At 43.7% G+C, this 19,384-nt stretch overlaps 1 protein-coding gene across 1 annotated transcript in view; it reads right to left on the bottom strand.

Moving 5' to 3' along the window:
- The window catches only part of LOC126094579 (pancreatic triacylglycerol lipase-like), a 231,009-nt gene extending 212,709 nt beyond the window's left edge, over positions 1–18,300 (bottom strand). Inside the window, exon 1 of the mRNA XM_049909084.1 lies at positions 18,240–18,300. The gene's annotated coding sequence lies outside the window, so the exon portion shown is untranslated. The remainder of the gene's footprint in view (positions 1–18,239) is intronic.
- Positions 18,301–19,384: the final 1,084 nt, after the last annotated feature.

The raw sequence follows: 19,384 nt of genomic DNA, 5'->3' as shown, positions 1-19,384 counted from the left end.
TTACCTACGTAACGTAGGCCGTGCATGCTGCATAGAGCACGGCAACTCGGCCTGCGTGTCGCGCGAGGCTTGTTTACGGTCTGCAGCCGCTTCCGACCGCCTCGACCTTCAATCGTACAATATTTCCCAGCGTCTTTTAAGCGAAGTTTGGATCACAATAGCAACATGCGTTACATCACTATACGCGTCTTTTCCAGAGCGTTCGAATGATGGTAAAAAAGTATAGCGTCCAATTTAAAAAACATGTACTTGTCTCATTATCTCGGTCAATATAAACGTTGTGATTATTGTGCATGTACCAAAGTATGTGCCCTATAGTTGGCTGTGATTCGCCGAACACCGCTTGTCGGTACGTGCAATCACCAACGGAATAATGGGGGTGTTACGTCTTACGCGACTCACCCTGTATATCTAAAAATGGCTCTGAGCACTATGGGACTTAACATCTGAGGTCATCAGTCCCCTAGAACCTAGAACTAATTAATCCTAACTAACCTAAGGACATCACACACATCCATGCCCGAGGCAGGATTCGAACCTGCGACCGTAGCGGTGGCTCTGTCCCAGACTGTAGCGCCTAGAACCGCACGGCCACTCCGGCCGGCAATTTTCTTTATTATTTTTTACAAAATTACGTAATATTTCGAGTGCAAAACACATGTGGAGCTACTGCTACAATTTATTTATTCTATGGCAGTAATAAAATACACATAATCAAATACTGACATTACTGATAGACTCAGGTTACGTGATTGATTGATTATGGCGCAATCACGAAGCAACCACAAGCGCAGATAACACAGAGATGCATAGGAAGCTAGTTGCTACGGCAGAGTATGGAGCTCATCTAGTTTCACAGCTCCTTTATTAGATTCAGCTGCCACCATTTTCGTTGCCCCTTTTTTGGGTAAGTAAACAGAGAATGTGTTATCATTTACAGGCGAAGTAGTGGTGTCTGCAAGCCAGGTTTTATGGACTGATGAATGATTACTGCAGATGACCAAGCTGCATTTGACAAAGGCAGAAAAGATATTTGATAAGTATCATGACGGGTTAAGGAATGCACTTGCATCCGGTCAACTAAAGGACGGTTTGGTACAGCGCTATAAGAAACGGTATAGCTCAATACTCTTCTGGGAACAATGGAGGGAGTATCACAGATGCAAAACGAATAAGTAGAAAGTTCTGTCGACAGGGACAATGAATACAAATACAAATGAGATGACTGAAAATGATGAAGCAAACAAAATTGTTCTCCCGGAGGTAGGTCATACAGTAGAAGAGGCTTTTCTAAGGGCACTGCCACCCGATATGTCAAAGAGGGTATGGACAGGAACCTTGAAGGACCTGGCTGCTGCCATTAGATTAGCTTCAGAGCTTGAGGAGGCAGACATAGCATCAGGAGTATAGTACAAAAGAGAAATACTATCTGGTGATGTCAGGTATTATAGATGTGAATATCTGAGTCACATCCAGGAACGATGTCCTCAAGCACAGTTGGACACCTGCAGCACGATTGCAGGAACATAGAATAAAATGTGTAGTGTTAATAATCGAGCGTTAAACACCAATAGGAACTATATACGAGTATCCACACATGAGCATTCTCAGTGAGATTCAGTGCTGCGAAAACGTATATAGAGGCGGAGTGTTGCTTTGTAGGTGCTGTAAATGGTAAAAAGCAATCATCATTTTAGCTGGCGTGCTAATGTTATGAAAAATGCTAACAAATAAACTCCTGTGGTGGTCGCGACATAACAGGTGTTGTGCATCATGGAGAGGTTTACTGTCAAATAAAAATTTCGACAGAGTACATTCTACGAAGTACACTACTTCTTATCACACCTGTCTCTCGAAATGAACACGATGAGAAACTAAAACTAATACAAGGTTTACAGACTATCATACCTTCCACGCACCTATCGTGAATGGAGCAGGGATGAGGACTAAGTGATGCATGTGCTCTCCAACAAACACCATAATGTGTAATGTGGATGTACAAATTTCATTTTTGGTAAGTCCTCTTAGAGACACTAACACCATCTGGAAAAGCTGTATGAAGCTTCCAGTGTTAAAATACGCGCATTTCTTTAGTTGCTGCAAATGATATGTTACAGGAATTCAAGTGTGGCTGTGAAGGCACTAAAGTTGTATGTGTATTCATTTTGTTGCATGTGTTATTGATGTTTAGAAACCGTACAGCGGATAAGTTTTGAAATTAGATCTACCACCATGTGTAAGCACACAGCCCGTGAGGGAAGAGATACACACTATCCTATCCAAAATATACTAGGCTGACAAAAATCATGGAACAGCGATATGGACGTCTATAGATGGCAGTAGTATTCCGTATATAAGGTATAAAAGGGCAGTACAATAGCAGAGTTATCACTTGTACTCAGGTGACTCACGTGAAATTGTTTCAAAGGTGATTATGGCAGCATGACAGAAATTAACGGACTTTGAACACGGGATGGCAGTTGGAGCTACGTGCATGAGACATTCCATTTCGGAAATCTTTAGGGACTTCAATATTCCGAGATGTACAGTGTCAAAGAATCTGCCGAGAATGCCAAATTTCGGGCGTTGCCTCTCACCACAGACAATGTAGCGGCCGTTGGCCTTCACTTAACGACCGAGAGCAGCGGCGTTTGCATAGAGTTGTCAGCGATAACAGACACGCAACTCTGCATGAAATAACAGCAGAAATCAATTTGCCGTTAATGGCCTACTGCACCAGATGAGCGGCGCGAGTGCCTTTGCTAACAGCACATGGTAGCCAGTAGAGATGGGCAAAACTGTTCTTTTCAGAGATTGGATCAGAACTGTTCACTCCCTGAAATGAATTAGCTCTTTTTCATGACTCACCACTCATTTACAATATAAAATAAATGGAAGGCACATTGCCCTTTAAACTTGGTTTATTCCAGTACTATACCTGTATTTTGATCTTATTTGATCCTATTTTGAAGTAACACAGATAATGAGTAAGAATTTTGTATTGTTTATTGAAATTTCCACGATATGACAAAGTTTTTGATTATTGATTTATTTTGCACTATCGTGGTTTTTTGGGTGATCGGAAAATGTTGTAACTTGAGATTTACATTAACAATATATTTGGCTATAACGTATTAAAATTTCATTAACCTCATACAAATACATCGCAAGCCATATATTTTTAAAGTGAACGTTTCCTTTCGAAGACGCCTAAAATCGCAAAATCCGTACCAGAATAAGAAAAAAAATATAAATTTGACTGTAAAACGAAAGTGCTGCATATAGCCTTACGCAGAATAAAACAAGGAAAATATTGGTGTATCACATTTTGCGATACGTTTATCGGTTCGCTCGTAATTAAAGCGTAAATTCGAGTGTCTATAATAAAAATCCTATAGTAAGAGGAGTCATCAGGAACCTGATCTAATCAGTTTAAACAAATAAAAATAAAATAAAAACAATTGATGTATACATAACATAATAATGTAATATACGTAGCGGTATTACTACGAAGAACAATATCCAGTAGAGACGGACTCCGATGCAGAGGCGCTGAGTCGAGTAGGTCGAGCCGCGAGCTGTATTACTGCGTGAGCTGAGACCGCAGAGACCAGCCGTGACACCTGAGTCGCTTTGCTCGACGCTCGACGCTCTGGCTAGAGTCGAGACGGTGGGGCGAGCGTTGAGCGGGCGAGTTCCGAGGGAGGGGGTAGCGGTGAACTCACCCGCTCCGAGACAAATAGTTCGTTCCCTTGCGAGCGGGTTTTTGCAAGTAGTTCCTATGTTATCCGCTAGGTGGCTCTCTGTCCTGTTGCTCGCATCAACTGCCCAGAGGGCAGGACGTGCGACTGAAACGATCGCCGACAGAGTGCGATGCGAAGTTACGCTGCGCCAGACACTGCGCGGCAGACGACGCACAGAGACGCCACAGCATATGTGAAACACAAAATCCAATGGGGCACTGCACAATGCAGGCAGCCAAGGTAGAAGCAGGGCAGAGGCCGGCGCTGGCTGTGTTGTGTGGCGTGCACTGTGCTGTGACCAGCAGAGGCGCTGCTGATATGCTCCGTCTCTCTCTCTCTCTCTCTCTCTCTCTCTCTCTCTCTGCCGTGGGAAACGTTTGGAGCTACCGTTCTTTTTTTCTGAATCACTGATTGTTCACTCCTTTGAAAGATTGAACTCTATGAATTAGTTCAAGAGCGGATCCCCCATCTCTAGTAGCCAGCAGCGCTTTCCCTGGGCTCGTGACCGTATCAGTTGGGCCCTAGACGACTAGAAAACCGCCGCCTGGTCTGGTGAGTCCCGATTGCAGTTGGACAGAGCAGATGATAGTGTCGGAGCGCAGCGCAGACCTCACGAAGCCGTGGACCCAAATCGTCAAAAGGCACTGTGGAAGCGGCGGTGGCTCCATAATGGTGTGGGCTGTGTTTACGTGTAATGTAATGGCGTCCTCTTGGGTAAAATATTCCAGAGGTAAAATAGGGCGTCGTTATCAAGAGAAACAAAACTGTTGTTCTACTGATTGGAGCGTGCAAGGTCAGATCGCTTAATCGGGCAGGTAGGTTAGAAAACTTAAAAAGAGAAATGGATAGATTAAAATTAGATATAGAAGGAATTACTTAAGTTCTCTGGCAGAAGGAATAAGACTTCTGGTCAGCTGAATACAGGTGTATAAATACAAAATCATATAGGGATAATGCAGGAGTAGGTTCAATAATAAATTTAAAAAAAAATAGGAAGGCGGTTAAGCTATTACGAACAGCAAGGTAAACCGATTATTGTAGCCCACCCCTACCACAGTAGTTAAACGTTTATATGCCAACTAGCTCCGCACATGGTAAAGAGATTGAACAAAAAATGGCTAAAATGGCTCTGAGCACTATGGGACTTAACATCTGAGGTCATCAGTCCCCTAGAACTTAGAACTACTTACCGAGCGAGGTGGCGCAGTGGTTAGCACACTGGACTCGCATTCGGGAGGACGACGGTTCAATCCCGTCTCCAGCCATCCTGATTTAGGTTTTCCGTGATTTCCCTAAATCGTTTCAGGCAAATGCCGGGATGGTTCCTTTGAAAGGGCACGGCCGATTTCCTTCCCAATCCTTCCCTAACCCGAGCTTGCGCTCCGTCTCTAATGACCTCGTTGTCGACGGGACGTTAAACACTAACCACCACCACCTTAGAACTACTTAAACTTAACTAACCTAAGGACATACCACACATCCATGCCCGAGGCAGGATTCGAACCTGCGACCGTAGCGGTCACACGATTCCAGACTGTAGCGCCCAGAACCGCTCGGCCACACCGGCCGACCAGAGATTGAACAAATGTATGATGAGATAAAAGAAATTATTCAGAGAGACGAAAATTTAATAGTCATGGGGACAGAAATTCGATAGTAGGAAAAGGAGGATAAGGAAAAGTAGTAGGTGAATATGGACTAGGGATAAGGAATGAAATCGAAGCCGCCCGGTAGAATTTTGCGCAGAGCATAACTTAATCATCGCTAACACTTGGTTTAAGAATCACGAAAGAAGGTTGACTATGTGTAACAGACCTCGAGACACCGGAAGTTTTCAGATTGATTGTAAAAGGGTACGACAGAGATTTATGAACCAGGTTTGAAATTGTAAGACATTTCCAGGGACAGATGTGGGCTCTGACCACAATTTATTGGATATGAACTATAGATTAAAACTGAAGAAACTGTAGAAAGGTAGGAATTAAAGGAGATGGGACGTGGATAAACTGAAAGAACTAGAGGTTGTAGAGAGTTTCAGAGGGAGCATTAGGGAACGATTGACAAGAACAGGGGAAAGTAATACAATAGAAGAAGAATGGACAGCTTTGAGAGATGAAATAGTGAAGGCAGCAAAGGACCAAGTAAGCAAAAAGACGATGGCTAGAAGAAATCCTTGGATAACACAAGAGATATTGAATTCAATTGATAAAAGGAGAAAATATAAAAATTCAGTAAACCAAGCAGGCGAAAAGGAATCAAACGTCACAAAAATGAGATCGACAGGAGGTACAAAATGGCTAAGCGGGAATGGCTAGAGGGCAAATGTAAGGATGTAGAACCATATGTCACTACGGATCAGATAGATGCCGCCTAAAGAAATATTCAAGAGACCTTTGGAGAAAAGAAAACTACCTGTATGAATATCAAGAGCTCAGATGGTAAACCAGTCCTAAGTAACGAAGGGAAAACCGAAAGGTGGAAGGACTATATAGAGGGTGTATACAAGAGCGATGTACTTGACGACAATATTATGGAAATGAAAGAGGACGTAGACGAAGATGAGATGGGAGATATGGTAGTGCGTGAAGAATTAGACAGAGCACTGAAAGACTTAAGTCAAAAAAAGGCTCCGGGAGTAGACAACATTCCATTAGAATTACTGGTAGTCGTGGGAGAGCCATCTATGACAAGACTCTACCATCTGGTGAGCAAGATGTATGAGACAGGCGACATACTTTCAGACTTCAAGAAGAATATAATAATTCCAATTCCAAAGAAAGCAAGTGTTGACAGGTGTGACAATTACCGAATTATCAGTTTATTAAGTCATGGTTGCAAAATATTAACACTAATTCTTTACAGACGAATGGAAAACTAGTAGAAGCCGACCTCGGGGAAGATGAGTTTGGATTCCGTAGAAACGTAGGAACGCGCGAGGCGGTACTAGCCCTACGGCCTATCTTAGAAGCTAGGTTAAGGACAGGCAAACCTACGTTTATAGCATATGTAGATTTAGAGAAAGCTTTTGACAATGTTGACTGTGTAACACGTCCGTATTTTATGTATCCAGCTCGATCGGGATCTAATAGCAGCCCAAATGAATAATTAAATAGTGTGACCGTGTACCTAATGGGGCTGGCAATCGGAATGGACTGCTACGGAGTTGTTACATTCCATTTTGTCCTTCTCAAATGCTGTAATAATGAAATGTCTGGTGACAAGAATAACGCCAACACAGCTTCACTAATCAAGACCTATATTCGTCTCAAAAACACAAGAAAAGGAGACAGCCACTGCCTTCGTCGTACACTTTTAATAACGGCTAATCTCAGCACAGGCTTCTTCGTTATTCATATTCGTCACACGCTGATACAATCACTGCAATCCAACACTGCAATCCAACACTGCAAATCCAAAATAATGCCGGCGCGGTAGACGCGAAATCAAAATAACGGCACAGAAATATCACTGATCACTCTCGTAATTATACTTTATCACTTTCCCGTATTACTCTAACACAAAGGGGTTAAACCGCGGCGATGCCCACTCCCTTTGTCGGTAAACCTTGCATTACAACAACTGCTGGCTTCCGCACAGCTCGGCCCGCCACACTGGAACTGACTCTACACTCGCTCTCGCACACGACACAATCGACTATTTGCCCTATCGACCTGTGCCGAGTGCAAACTGATAGTAAGGGCCTACGGACCCCTTACAACTGGAATACTCTCTTTCAAATTCTGAGGGTGGCAGGGGTAAAATATAGGGAGCAAAAGGCTGTATAAAATTTGTACAGATACCAAATGGCAGTTCTAAGAGCTGAGGGGCATGAAAGGGAAGCAGTGGTTGTGAAGTGAGTGAGACAGGGTTGTAGCCTATCCCCGATGTTATTAATGTGTATACTGAGCAAGCAGTGAAGGAAACAAAAACGTCGGAGTAAGAATTAAAATCCATGGAGAAGAAATAAAAACTTTGAGGTTTGGCGATGACATTGTAATTCTGCCAGAGACAGCAAAGGACTTGGAAGAACAGCTGAACGGAATGGACAATGTCTTGAAAGGACGATATAAGATGAACATCAACAAAAGCAAAACGAGGATAATGGAATGTAGTCGAGTTAAATCAGGTGATGCTAAGGGAATTAGATTAGGAAATGAGGCACTTAAAGTAGAAGATGAGTTTTGCCATTTGGGCAGGAAAATAACTGAGGATGGCAGAAGCAGAGAGGATATAAAATGTAGACTGGCGATGGCAAGGAAACCGTTTCTGGCGAAGATAAATTTCTTAACATCAAGTATGGATTTAAGTGTCACGAAGTCTTTTCTGAAAGTATTTGTACGGCATGTAGCCATGCATGGATGTGAAACATGGACGATAAACAGTTTAGACAAGAAGAGAATAAAAGCTTTTAAATTTTGTGCCACAGAAGAATGCTGAAGATAGGTAGATCACATAACTGATGAGGAGACTCTGAATAGAATTGGGGAGAAGAGGAGTTTGTGGTACAACTTGACTAGAAGAAGGGATCGGTCGTTAGAATACGTTTTGAGGCATCAATGGATCACCAATTTAGTACTCTAGGGAAGCGTGGAGGGTAAAAATTGGAGAGGGAGACCAAGAGATGACTGCACTAAGAAGATGTAGGTTGCAGTAGTTACTCGGAGATGAGGAGGCTTGCACAGGATAGAGTGCATGGAGAGGTGCATCAAACCTGTCTTTGGACTAAAGACCTCAATAACAACTACAACTTCTAGATGTCTGGAAGCGAAAAACTGGTACGTAATAAGGCAACATCTCACACTGGCGTGCAAGTAAAATACATGGTAACTGATGGCGCAGCAACATAGGTGTACAGTAGGTAGCCATCAGACGTCACTCCAGGGAGGAAGAATCACCCAGGGAATTTCAAACTAATGATCGCGTAAGTTGCTGTTTGGAAGGAGGTTCAAAAATGGTTCAAATGGCTCTGAGCACCATGGGACTTAACATCTGTGGTCATCAGTCTCCTAGAACTTAGAACTACTTAAACCTAACTAACCTAAGGACAACACACACATCCATGCCCGAGGCAGGATTCGAACCTGCGACCGTAGCACTCCCGCGGTTCCGGACTGAGCGCCTAGAACCGCTAGACCACCGCGGCCGGCTGGGAAGGAGGTGTCCCATGACTTTTGTCAAGCAGTATATAATGCCAAAGTCATAGCGATCATTCCTCTCTCGAATAGCACGGGAGAAAAGTTTACAAAGAGTGTACCAATCCCCTTAACCTTTTTATACTCAAAAATTGCTCTTCATTGTGTGTTATCACATCGCAGGTTCAAAAATGGTTCAAATGGCTCTGAGCACTATGGGACTCAACTGCTGTGGTCATAAGTCCCCTAGAACTTAGAACTACTTAAACCTAACTAACCTAAGGACAGCACACAACACCCAGCCATCACGAGGCAGAGAAAATCCCTGACCCCGCCGGGAATCGAACCCGGGAACCCGGGCGTGGGAAGCGAGAACGCTACCGCACGACCACGAGATGCGGGCCACATCGCAGGAAGATACTGATATAAGGAGTAATGCAGGTCTGCAGATGCTATACTAAGAACTTCATGATCATTACTAACTTATGTTCCCATACCACGCACTGTAGACAAGAGAATATACTCTTCATGGAATGGAGTAAATATCTGCGTTGAGCAACTGATACTATTTGGTATTTCGCCAGGTCTGTTGGCCGGTGGATGCATTAAAAATTATTCTTACAGCTAAAAACAATCTTGATGCATTTGTGCATAAAGAATTGGGTGAAATTGGTGTTGTGTGTTACAGCTAGTTGTAAAACACATGCAAGCTGCTTTTCGTAATAACTTTTAAAACAAAGATAAAAGCAACAGAAGACGCAATAGACTGTCGATATAAATATTCGGTAGAACCACTGACAGTCGCAAGGTGTCTGGGAGTGTGGACACGTCCAATATAAACTACCAACATTTACAGATTTCATTAACTCTACCGGCCTCAGTACCGCAAATGAGGTACGCAAACTCCGTCGAATAGGATTATACTACAATATAGTGGGAGATGACATCACACATCTATACTTTAACAGCGGAATGATAAGTCATCTAGAATCCCATATACATACATATATACCTCACAGAGATAGATCACACATTAAAAAAGAGTATGCAACTATTCCACACAAGTTTTGTCCTATTTGTGTAGAACTCTACACAAGAAAACTTTGCTAAGGTTAGTATGTTGAAGTTCTAGAACGATGTCTCATTCTCAGAAATACTCCAGACAGATACGAGGTCAGTTATAAAATTGTTAGAGTATGTTTAAGTGTAAAACTGGTGGCTGCTTCCTGCATATGGTGGTAAAGCCAAATACTGACTCAGCATGTCTCACCTGTTCTAGGAGTTATGAGGGGAGCATAATTTGTTGATAGAGGTGGATGCACAGCTGTTGGGAAGTGGGGGACAGGTTGCTAGGGGTGTGGCTCGCATGCATGCCTCAGATGCTTGGTGGCAGTTGTGGTGTGCACAGTGGAGGCCGTGGCCTCACTGTTAAAGTCATTCCACACTCGGACACTGAGTCAAACAGACGCGACGGGGGAGAGACGGCAGTGGCAGCAATAATGGCGACACAAAGTATTGCCTTTGTGGCTGGCAACGATACAGTTAAGATGACCTCACTAACCGAGCAGACCAAGGTAGTGACATTCTAGCATTTTGCATCTTTTAAATAAACATGTAATCGTTCCTGTCCTATCTGTGGTGGTGGTAACAGAATAAGTAGGATTTGGGCTGGACAACAGAACAAGTAGGATCTGGGCTGGACATCATTAAAAGAAAGGCGTTTTTCGTTGCGACGGAATCTTCTCACAAAATTACAATCACCAACTTTCTCCAACGAATGCGAAAATATTTTGTTGAGACCGACCTACAAAGGAAGAAACGATCACCACGATAAAGTAAGGGAAATCAGAGCTCGTACGGAAAGATATGGGCGTTCGTTCTTTCGGCGCGCTGTACGACATTGGAATAATAGAGAATTGTGAGGGTGGCTCGATGAATCCTCTGCCAGGCAGTTAAGTGTGATTTGCAGAGTGTAGATGTAGATTAGATGTAGATGAGTGTGGGAAATTGTATAAATATGGAAGCAAGGGATGTCAATGTAATTTATTTATGTACCTCCACGCCGGCCGGAGTGGCCGTGCGGTTCTAGGCGCGACAGTCTGGAGCCGAGCGACCGCTACGGTCGCAGGTTCGAATCCTGCCTCGGGCATGGATGTGTGTGATGTCCTTAGGTTAGTTAGGTTTAATTAGTTCTAAGTTCTAGGCGACTGATGACCTCAGACGTTAAGTCGCATAGTGCTCAGAGCCATTTGAACCATTTTGTACCTCCACAGTGTAATTTTAACGGTACCTTATGTGACATGCTGTGTGTTTCTTAATGTATACAGAGCTAGAGAAACATTCTTGCTTAAATAGATTCGGATTTCTGTAATTTTCTGCCATTTTTTTCACACAACCACTATAATGTAGCGTTGGACTTAACCTGGACAGTCTGATAGTGACGTCGTAGTGAGTCGGCCATACTGTGTCATAAATTGTACTAAGCAAGGTAAGGCCGGTCATAAATTATAAACATTAAGATAATAAATTAGGACACAAATTTCGCTGGATAAAATCACAAGATACATTCTGAGAAAGGAGGGACAGAAGGGGGAGACAGAGGGGAAGAGGGATGAGGAACTAAGGACGACAGGTGGTGTTTGTTTACATAAGATTCATAAATCATTCTGGCAGGAACTGCTCTGATCGCACAGAACTGGAACCCGACAGGACCCCAGGTGCACAGGGCTATAATAAGTGATTCATTAATTTTGAAATTTATATATTTTCCAAAATATTACAAGTACAAATATGACTGATGCATGAACAAAGCCGTAAACCTACCGAGTTTGCATCATGCCCACCAGTTGGCACTACCAGTGCAGTGGCTGGACAAAATGGCTAAAAGGAAGAAAAGATTTTTTGCATTGGAATATGGAAGATTTTTATCTATTACAACAATACAGTGTACTTTCAGAAGGTATTTTTGAAAAGAAACGCCATGCAAACAGACCGTTGTGCACTGGTATTGACAATTTGGTAGTGTTGACAATTTAGGGACACTGATTGTCTTTTTAAACGGAAACGTTTCCGTCGACCAAGTGCGCTAGATGCAATCATAAAGAGGGTGAGGGATAGTTTGGTATGTCGTCCAAAAAAATCCACAAATTTGGAACACTGTAGCGAACTATGTGGAATATTTCGCGACTACGCTTACATTTCAGACCGTACCGTTTGTAGCTCGTGCAAAAATTAAAACCGGAATATTATGCCAGCACCTTCAATTTGACATCACAATGCAAGAAGTACTTGAGGATGAGCTTCTCGCTTCCAAGGTGATATTCATCAACGAAGCAACATTCCATTTATCTGGAAAGGTTAATCGCCACAATGTGAGAGTGTGCAGCACTGAAAATCCCCAAGCAATTGTGGCGCATGAAAGATATCGCCAAAGGTTATGTTTTCTGTGCAGCGTCATAGACGAAGGCGTTTTTCTTCTGTGAGAAGACTGTGATGTATACCTCTTACATTGACATGTTGCAGTTGTGGTTGTTTCCACTGACGACTGCTGAATGTGTAAATAAGTGATTCTTAGAAAAATAAAATTGTGTGTTTGATTGTGCAACTCACAGTAACTGTTTACGGCCCCATCCACAATCCCACAATCGTAACCTTATCCTGTGCGCTCTCTGAGTACCTGTCAACCAGGTTTCACCCAAGACTTTCGTCACCTCAGTATAATGGCTATAATTATTAGCCTGAAAAAGATCTAAATACTGATGTAATGTTGTTCAGTACATCATCTTCAGTCACCAATGGAAATGTCTGCACTTACATGCATTACATCTTGAATAGGACTGACAGTTAGTTTAAGCTCATTCTCAATGGTCTCGAACACAAATTTTGTTTCGTAGTACACATGTATAGGAAATATGTGATAATAATTGCAAACACATTTATGTACGACACATTTCGCTTTTAGTTTCCTACTGTTAAAAACAACTTCTTGGCGCCGAAATGATCACAAACGTTTTAGCTATTTTCGTTATATTTACGATTTTGTCTGATCCTTTCTTCACATCTGTCTCGGTATACACTGATGAGCCAAAACATTAATACTACTACCCACCACGAGGTTGAATGCCTCTTGGTGGTGTTGCGGACTCGTAACACAGTAAAGAAATAGTGTAAGCGGAAGAGAGACGAATGGGCCGTCACTATAGCGAAGAGATGAGCCGGAAATGAGGAAATCCAGTGATACAGGGTGAAGCAGAAGAAACGCATGTTTTTCACTATTGAATGACTGAAACTCGGTTTGATAAAAATAATAAAAACAAGTATTAAATGATAGATTTTTTAATGCAGTTTTGAAATATACATACTTTAATTAGGTTTGAAAAATAATGTCTTGGAGATGACGTCCTTCTATCGAGATACAAATTTGGATCCTCTCCCGAAAGTTACGTACGCCTCTCTCCAACATTTCATTCGGCACGGCTTCAATTTCCTGGCGAATGGAATTCTTTAGGTCATCGACTGTGTGAAGCTTGTTCATGCAGAGTTTTGATTTTAAATATCCCCATAAAAAGAAATCGCATATCGACAAATCGGGTGAGCGAGGGGCCAATAAATATCACCAATATCTCGAAATAACATGTCCTGGGAATATCTGTCGAACCACTTCCATGGATGCTCTCGCCTTGTGAACTGTGGCATCATCCTGCTGAAACCATATTTCTTCCATGTTCACTTGACGCCTTTCAAGTTCTGGACGAAAAAAGTTGGTTAACATTTTAACGAAGCGCACTGATGACACAGTAACTGCAGTTCCTTCCTCTTCAAAAAAATAGGGTCCAGCAATCCCCATCTTTGAAATGCAGCACCACACTGTTACTTTTAAACTGTGGAGAGGTCTTTGGTGTAATTCATGTGGGTTCTACAGCGCCCAATACCGACAATTTTGAACATTGACTTAACCGTCTACATTAAAATGTGCTTCATCACTCATGAAAACTGTATCATCTGCATCTTCCGTAAAAATTTCGTCCATTACGCGACAAAACTCTCGGCGCTGCACAAACTCCCCTTCACTAAGCTGCTGGACGATCATTATCTTGTATGGGTGAAACTCAAGATCATCATGTAAGATGCGGTGAAGCGAACGACGTGACATACCCAGTGCTACAGCCTGTCTTCTAGCCGATCGTTTCGGACTAGCAAGACCTGCCATTCTCACTCGGTCTACATTTTCCGGAGTACACACTAAACGGTGAAGACCAGGTGGTTTCTTTTTCATCACAGATCCAGTACTTCTAAACGCTGCAAGCCATCGGAGTACAGTATTTCGATCACGCACTGTACCTCGTCCAACTCTAAAATTTTGCACTGTGACTACGGAATCATTGTTTCTAAAGTACTGCTCGACAACGAACACACGATGCTCTACGCTCCAACGCTCCATAGCGACTGAAACAGCATTGTATGGGCAGTCCGCCAAGATTCATTCAAGGTCAATACCCACTCTCGTCGCCGCGTACTAGCGGTTCAAAAAACATGCGTTTCCTCTGCTACACCCTGTGTAAGCGGTTCTGAGAAAGCATACTTTGCTGTGGCGCTGCGGCTGGAAACGAGACTGAAACGGAGAATCTGTTCACCTGTTGGTGTACTACTATCGTGAGCACCTATGGAAAGTGGAAAGTCGTTGAAGTATAGTGAAATAACAAGTAGGCCATACGGTGTTGGACGACCACGACTCATCACAAAACATAGAGGTCGGAGGATCCCCCATTATATAGGCCAAGGTTGGCAGCAATCTGTGGCAGAGCTGACGGCAGAGTGAAATGCTGGAGCAGGCATATATGTTTCGGAGCACGCGTTTAAAGGCCATTGTTGAACATGGAGCTCCACATCATACGATCCCCACGTGTTTCTGTGTTGGCCCAATGACATCGTCAGTTATGATTGCAGTGGGCACAGCAAACCGAGTTTCCACCGTGGATCAATAGAAATGTGTCGCCTGTCGAATGAATCGCATTTTTTGTTACACCAGGTCAACGGTTGGGCTATCCAGGCGAATGGCAGCACGAAATATGTGCCACGACATAGATGCAGGCCGATGAGGGCAGAATTAGGCTATGGGTACACTGAGTCAGGCTTCCATGGTATCTGTGGGGGTAATTGAAGGAATCATGGGAGCAGTGAACTACGTGAAACTCATTGTGGACCACCTGTATCGCTTCATGCTCGAAGTCTGCCCCTACGGCGACGCCATCTTCCAGCAGGAAAACTGCCGCGTTGCAAGGTCAGAATGGTGCTACAGTGGTTTGAGGGGCGTTATGCTGAACTCACATCGATGTCTTGGCCACCAAATGTGCCTGATGTGAATCCATTGGAACACATATCGGGCGCCAACGGCGTGCCCGTAAACCACCATCCCGTAATTTGCGGGAATTTCTTCACGCACTTGTAGAATTCATAAAAAGCATAATATCTGTTGTTCTCTCAAAATTTTAGATGGCATGGCGACTGAGACCAAATGTTTCTAAAACCGAGGTAAGACAGTTCCACCTCTCTAATCGCCTTTCATCAGCAAAGATCAGTCCACAGTTCGGCCCCCTGGCACAGTCAGATACAACGACAGCCCAAAATACCTGGGAGTCACTGTGGACAGAACTTTAACATACAAAAAACACCTTCCAACTTGGCCAACAAGATACCAATACGAGTGAACCTTGTGAGAAAGTTGGCAGGCAGTACATGGGGAGCAACCACACCAGTCTTCCGCGGAGCATCCCTTGCTGTGGTATACTCCGTAGCAGAATACTGTGCACCAGTTTGGCTCCGAAGCGCCCACGTAGTGAAAGTAGACGTCCAACTGAACTCAGATATGAGAGTAATTAGTGGTACAGTCCGGTCTACACCTACTTGCTGGTTACCAGTGCTTTCAAACATCTGTCTACCAAACCTCCGTCGAAAGGCTGCTCTTTACAACCTCTGCCAGCAAGTTTCTGAAAACAACTCTATCCCTCTTCATGACGATTTGCTATCACTGCTCAGGAAACGCCTGAAATCTAGAACACCAGCATATGAAATCGAAGTCCAAATGCGATCCACAGGACGTTGAGTGGAAACGTGAGTGGCAAGCTACAAGAACCCGAAACCACGAACTTGTAGACAATCCAACAGTTACAGTTCCAGGCATCCACCAACCAAGGGAGGTGTGGGTGCAGTTAAACAGATATCGGGCTGAAGAGGGTAGTTGCAAATACAACATGCACAAGTGGGGCTTTTCAAGTGACAGTGTGTGTGATTGTGGTGACACCCAAACAATGAGCCGCATTGTGAATGAATGTCCAATCAGACGCTTCCCGGTTGGTATTGAGTAGCTCCATCAAGCATCCCAGGAGGCACTCCGCTGGATCGAGTCCATCAACATCCGAGTGTAGTCTGAGCCGTTTTAAAACATCTACATCTACATCTACATTTATACTCCGCAAGCCACCCAACGGTGTGTGGCGGAGGGCACTTTACGTGCCATTGTCATTACCTCCCTTTCCTGTTTCAGTCGCGTATGGTTCGCGGGAAGGACGACTGTCTGAAAGCCTCCGTGCGCGCTCTAATCTCTCTAATTTTACTTTCGTGATCTCCTCGGGAGGTATAAGTAGGGGGAAGCAATATATTCGATACCTCATCCAGAAACGCACCCTCTCGAAAACTGGCGAGCAAGCTACACCGCGATGCAGAGCGCCTCTCTTGCAGAGTCTGCCACTTGAGTTTGTTAAACATCTCCGTAACGCTATCACGGTTACTAAATAACCCTGTGACGAAACGCGCCGCTCTTCTTTGGATCTTCTCTATCTCCTCCGTCAACCCGATCTGGTACGGATCCCACACGGATGCGCAATACTCAAGTATAGGTCGAAGTAGTGTTTTGTAAGCCACCTCTTTTGTTGATGGACTACATTTTCTGAGGACTCTCCCAATGAATCTCAACCTGGTACCCGCCTTACCAACAATTAATTTTATATGATCATTCCACTTCAAATCGTTCCGCACGCATACTCCCAGATATTTTACAGAAGTAACTGCTACCATTGTTTGTTCTGCTATCATATAATCATACAATAAAGGATCCTTCTTTCTATGTATTCGCAATACATTACATTTGTCTATGTTAAGTATCAGTTGCCACTCCCTGCACCAAGTGCCTATCCGCTGCAGATCTTCCTGCATTTCGCTACAATTTTCTAATGCTGCAACTTCTCTGTATATTACAGCATCATCCGCGAAAAGCCGCATGGAACTTCCGACACTATCTACTAGGTCATCTATATATATTGTGAAAAGCAATGGTCCCATAACACTCCGCTGTGGCACGTCAGAAGTTACTTTAACGTCTGTAGACGTCTCTCCATTGATAACAACATGCTGTGTTCTGTTTGCTAAAACCTCTTCAATCCAGCCACACAGCTGGTCTGATATTCCGTAGGCTCTTACTTTGTTTATCAGGCGACTGTGCGGAACTGTATCGAACGCCTTCCGGAAGTCAAAGAAAATAGCATCTGCCTGGGAGCCTGTATCTAATATTTTCTGGGTCTCATGAACAAATAAAGCGAGTTGGGTCTCACAGGATCGCTGTTTCCGGAATCCATGTTGATTCCTACATAGTAGATTCTGGGTTTCCAAAAACGACATGATACTCGAGCAAAAAACATGTTCTAAAATTCTACAACAGATCGACGTCAGAGACATAGGTCTATAGTTTTGCGCATCTGCTCGACGACCCTTCTTGAAGACTGGGACTACCTGTGCTCTTTTCCAATCATTTGGAACCTTCCGTTCCTCTAGAGACTTGCGGTACACGGCTGTTAGAAGGGGGGCAAGTTCTTTTGCGTACTCTGTGTAGAATCGAATTGGTATCCCGTCAAGCCCAGTGGACTTTCCTCTGTTGAGTGATTCCAGTTGCTTTTCTATTCCTTGGACACTTATTTCGATGTCAGCCATTTTTTCTTTTGTGCGAGGATTTACATGTGTACTGTATATAATTTCACATGTTCATTTATATATATTTCTTTGTTTTGCTAAATGTATATTACTGTAATTGAAACATTCGATAATACTAATAATAATAATAATATCTGTTGTACTGTGTTTGAAAAGTGGAACAACACGGTATTAAACAGGTAATCATGTTTTGATTCATCGGTGTACATCTGTAGTTAGATGTCTAGTAGAGTCCACGATGTCTTATTGTAGACATTTGTGTAATGGGCAGTAGTGAACTCTGAGCCTGGCTCTTAAATTTCTAATATAATCTGGTCCAGATCTCGGTGAGATAATAGAAAGGGACCAGTAGGAGTGGACACAGATGTGGGAGGGAGCTTACTGGGAGCGTCGAAGCGCGCCGCGACAGCCTGCGTGGCGGGCAGCAGCGCGAGCGCCGGCAGGAGCAGGCAGACGGCCGGCAGCGCGCAGGGCGGCAGCCACACGCTCCGACACGGCAGCCACGCTCCGCACCCGTTGCTGGGCGCCGCGCGGCTCCAGCGGGCTGGCGTCGCCTGGAACCAGAAACAACGCCCCCTCCCTCAGCTCTCCCGTTTCTTTTGCGTTTACTGTCTTCCTCAAACCTGTTTACACGCATCTGTCGTACATCGGCATCTGTAAAGCGTGTGGCAGAACGTGTGTATTGTACGAGGGCTGTCCAGGAAGTAAGTTACGATCGGTCGCGAAATGGAAACAACTATGAAAATCCGATAAAGCTTTGCAAAGATGTGTTGGGCAGTGTCTCTAATATGACTATAGGTAGAATTATGTCGCTCTTTTCATTCCTGAGCTCGTAAAGCGCGTAAAGATGTTATAGAAAATAGTGTCTCCCGACAAGTACGAGGGCCTGGTGAGAATTTTCCCGTGAAGCTATGCAACCAGCATTACATAACTGTCGTGCGGTTTCTTCTTCAAGACAATTCTCAGCCTCATTCTGCAGGGGCAATGAAGATGTTCCTGCATCGCTTCAATTGGAAATGTTTGGTTACCCACAAAACAGCCTGTAATTGTCTCCCACTGAGTTTCATCTCTGCTCAAACGAACCGCTGGCTATGAAGACAACATTTTGGCACAGACAACGAGCTGTAGGCCAGCGTAGAGAATTGGCTGAAAGCACTGGCGGCTGCCCTCTATGATGAGAGTATTGGAAAGTTGGTACAACGCTGCGACGAATGTCTGAGTCAGAACGGCGACTACGTAGAGAAGTAGCTGAAAGGTGTAGCTAACTGTTACAAATGAAACATTTCTGATTTTCACTGTGATTTTCATTTCGCGATCAATCTTAACTTACTTTCTGGACAGTCCTCGTATTAGTGTCATTTCACAGTGCGGGAAAAAAGATCGGTATGAACCCAATATTTCCTAATTTTGACGTCTTCGACATTACGCTGTATTTTTTGTTTTTTTTTCCTTTATTCAGTTTCGATTCCCCCCCGAAGGGGGTGGCTGGCAGCAGCTCTTCAGCCTACAGAATTTGTTTTAAAAAGA

The sequence above is a fragment of the Schistocerca cancellata genome, chromosome 1 (genome assembly GCF_023864275.1).
Source record: "Schistocerca cancellata isolate TAMUIC-IGC-003103 chromosome 1, iqSchCanc2.1, whole genome shotgun sequence".
NCBI classification, from domain to species: Eukaryota; Metazoa; Arthropoda; class Insecta; order Orthoptera; family Acrididae; genus Schistocerca; species Schistocerca cancellata.
This window is presented reverse-complemented; position numbering and strand designations above follow the sequence as displayed.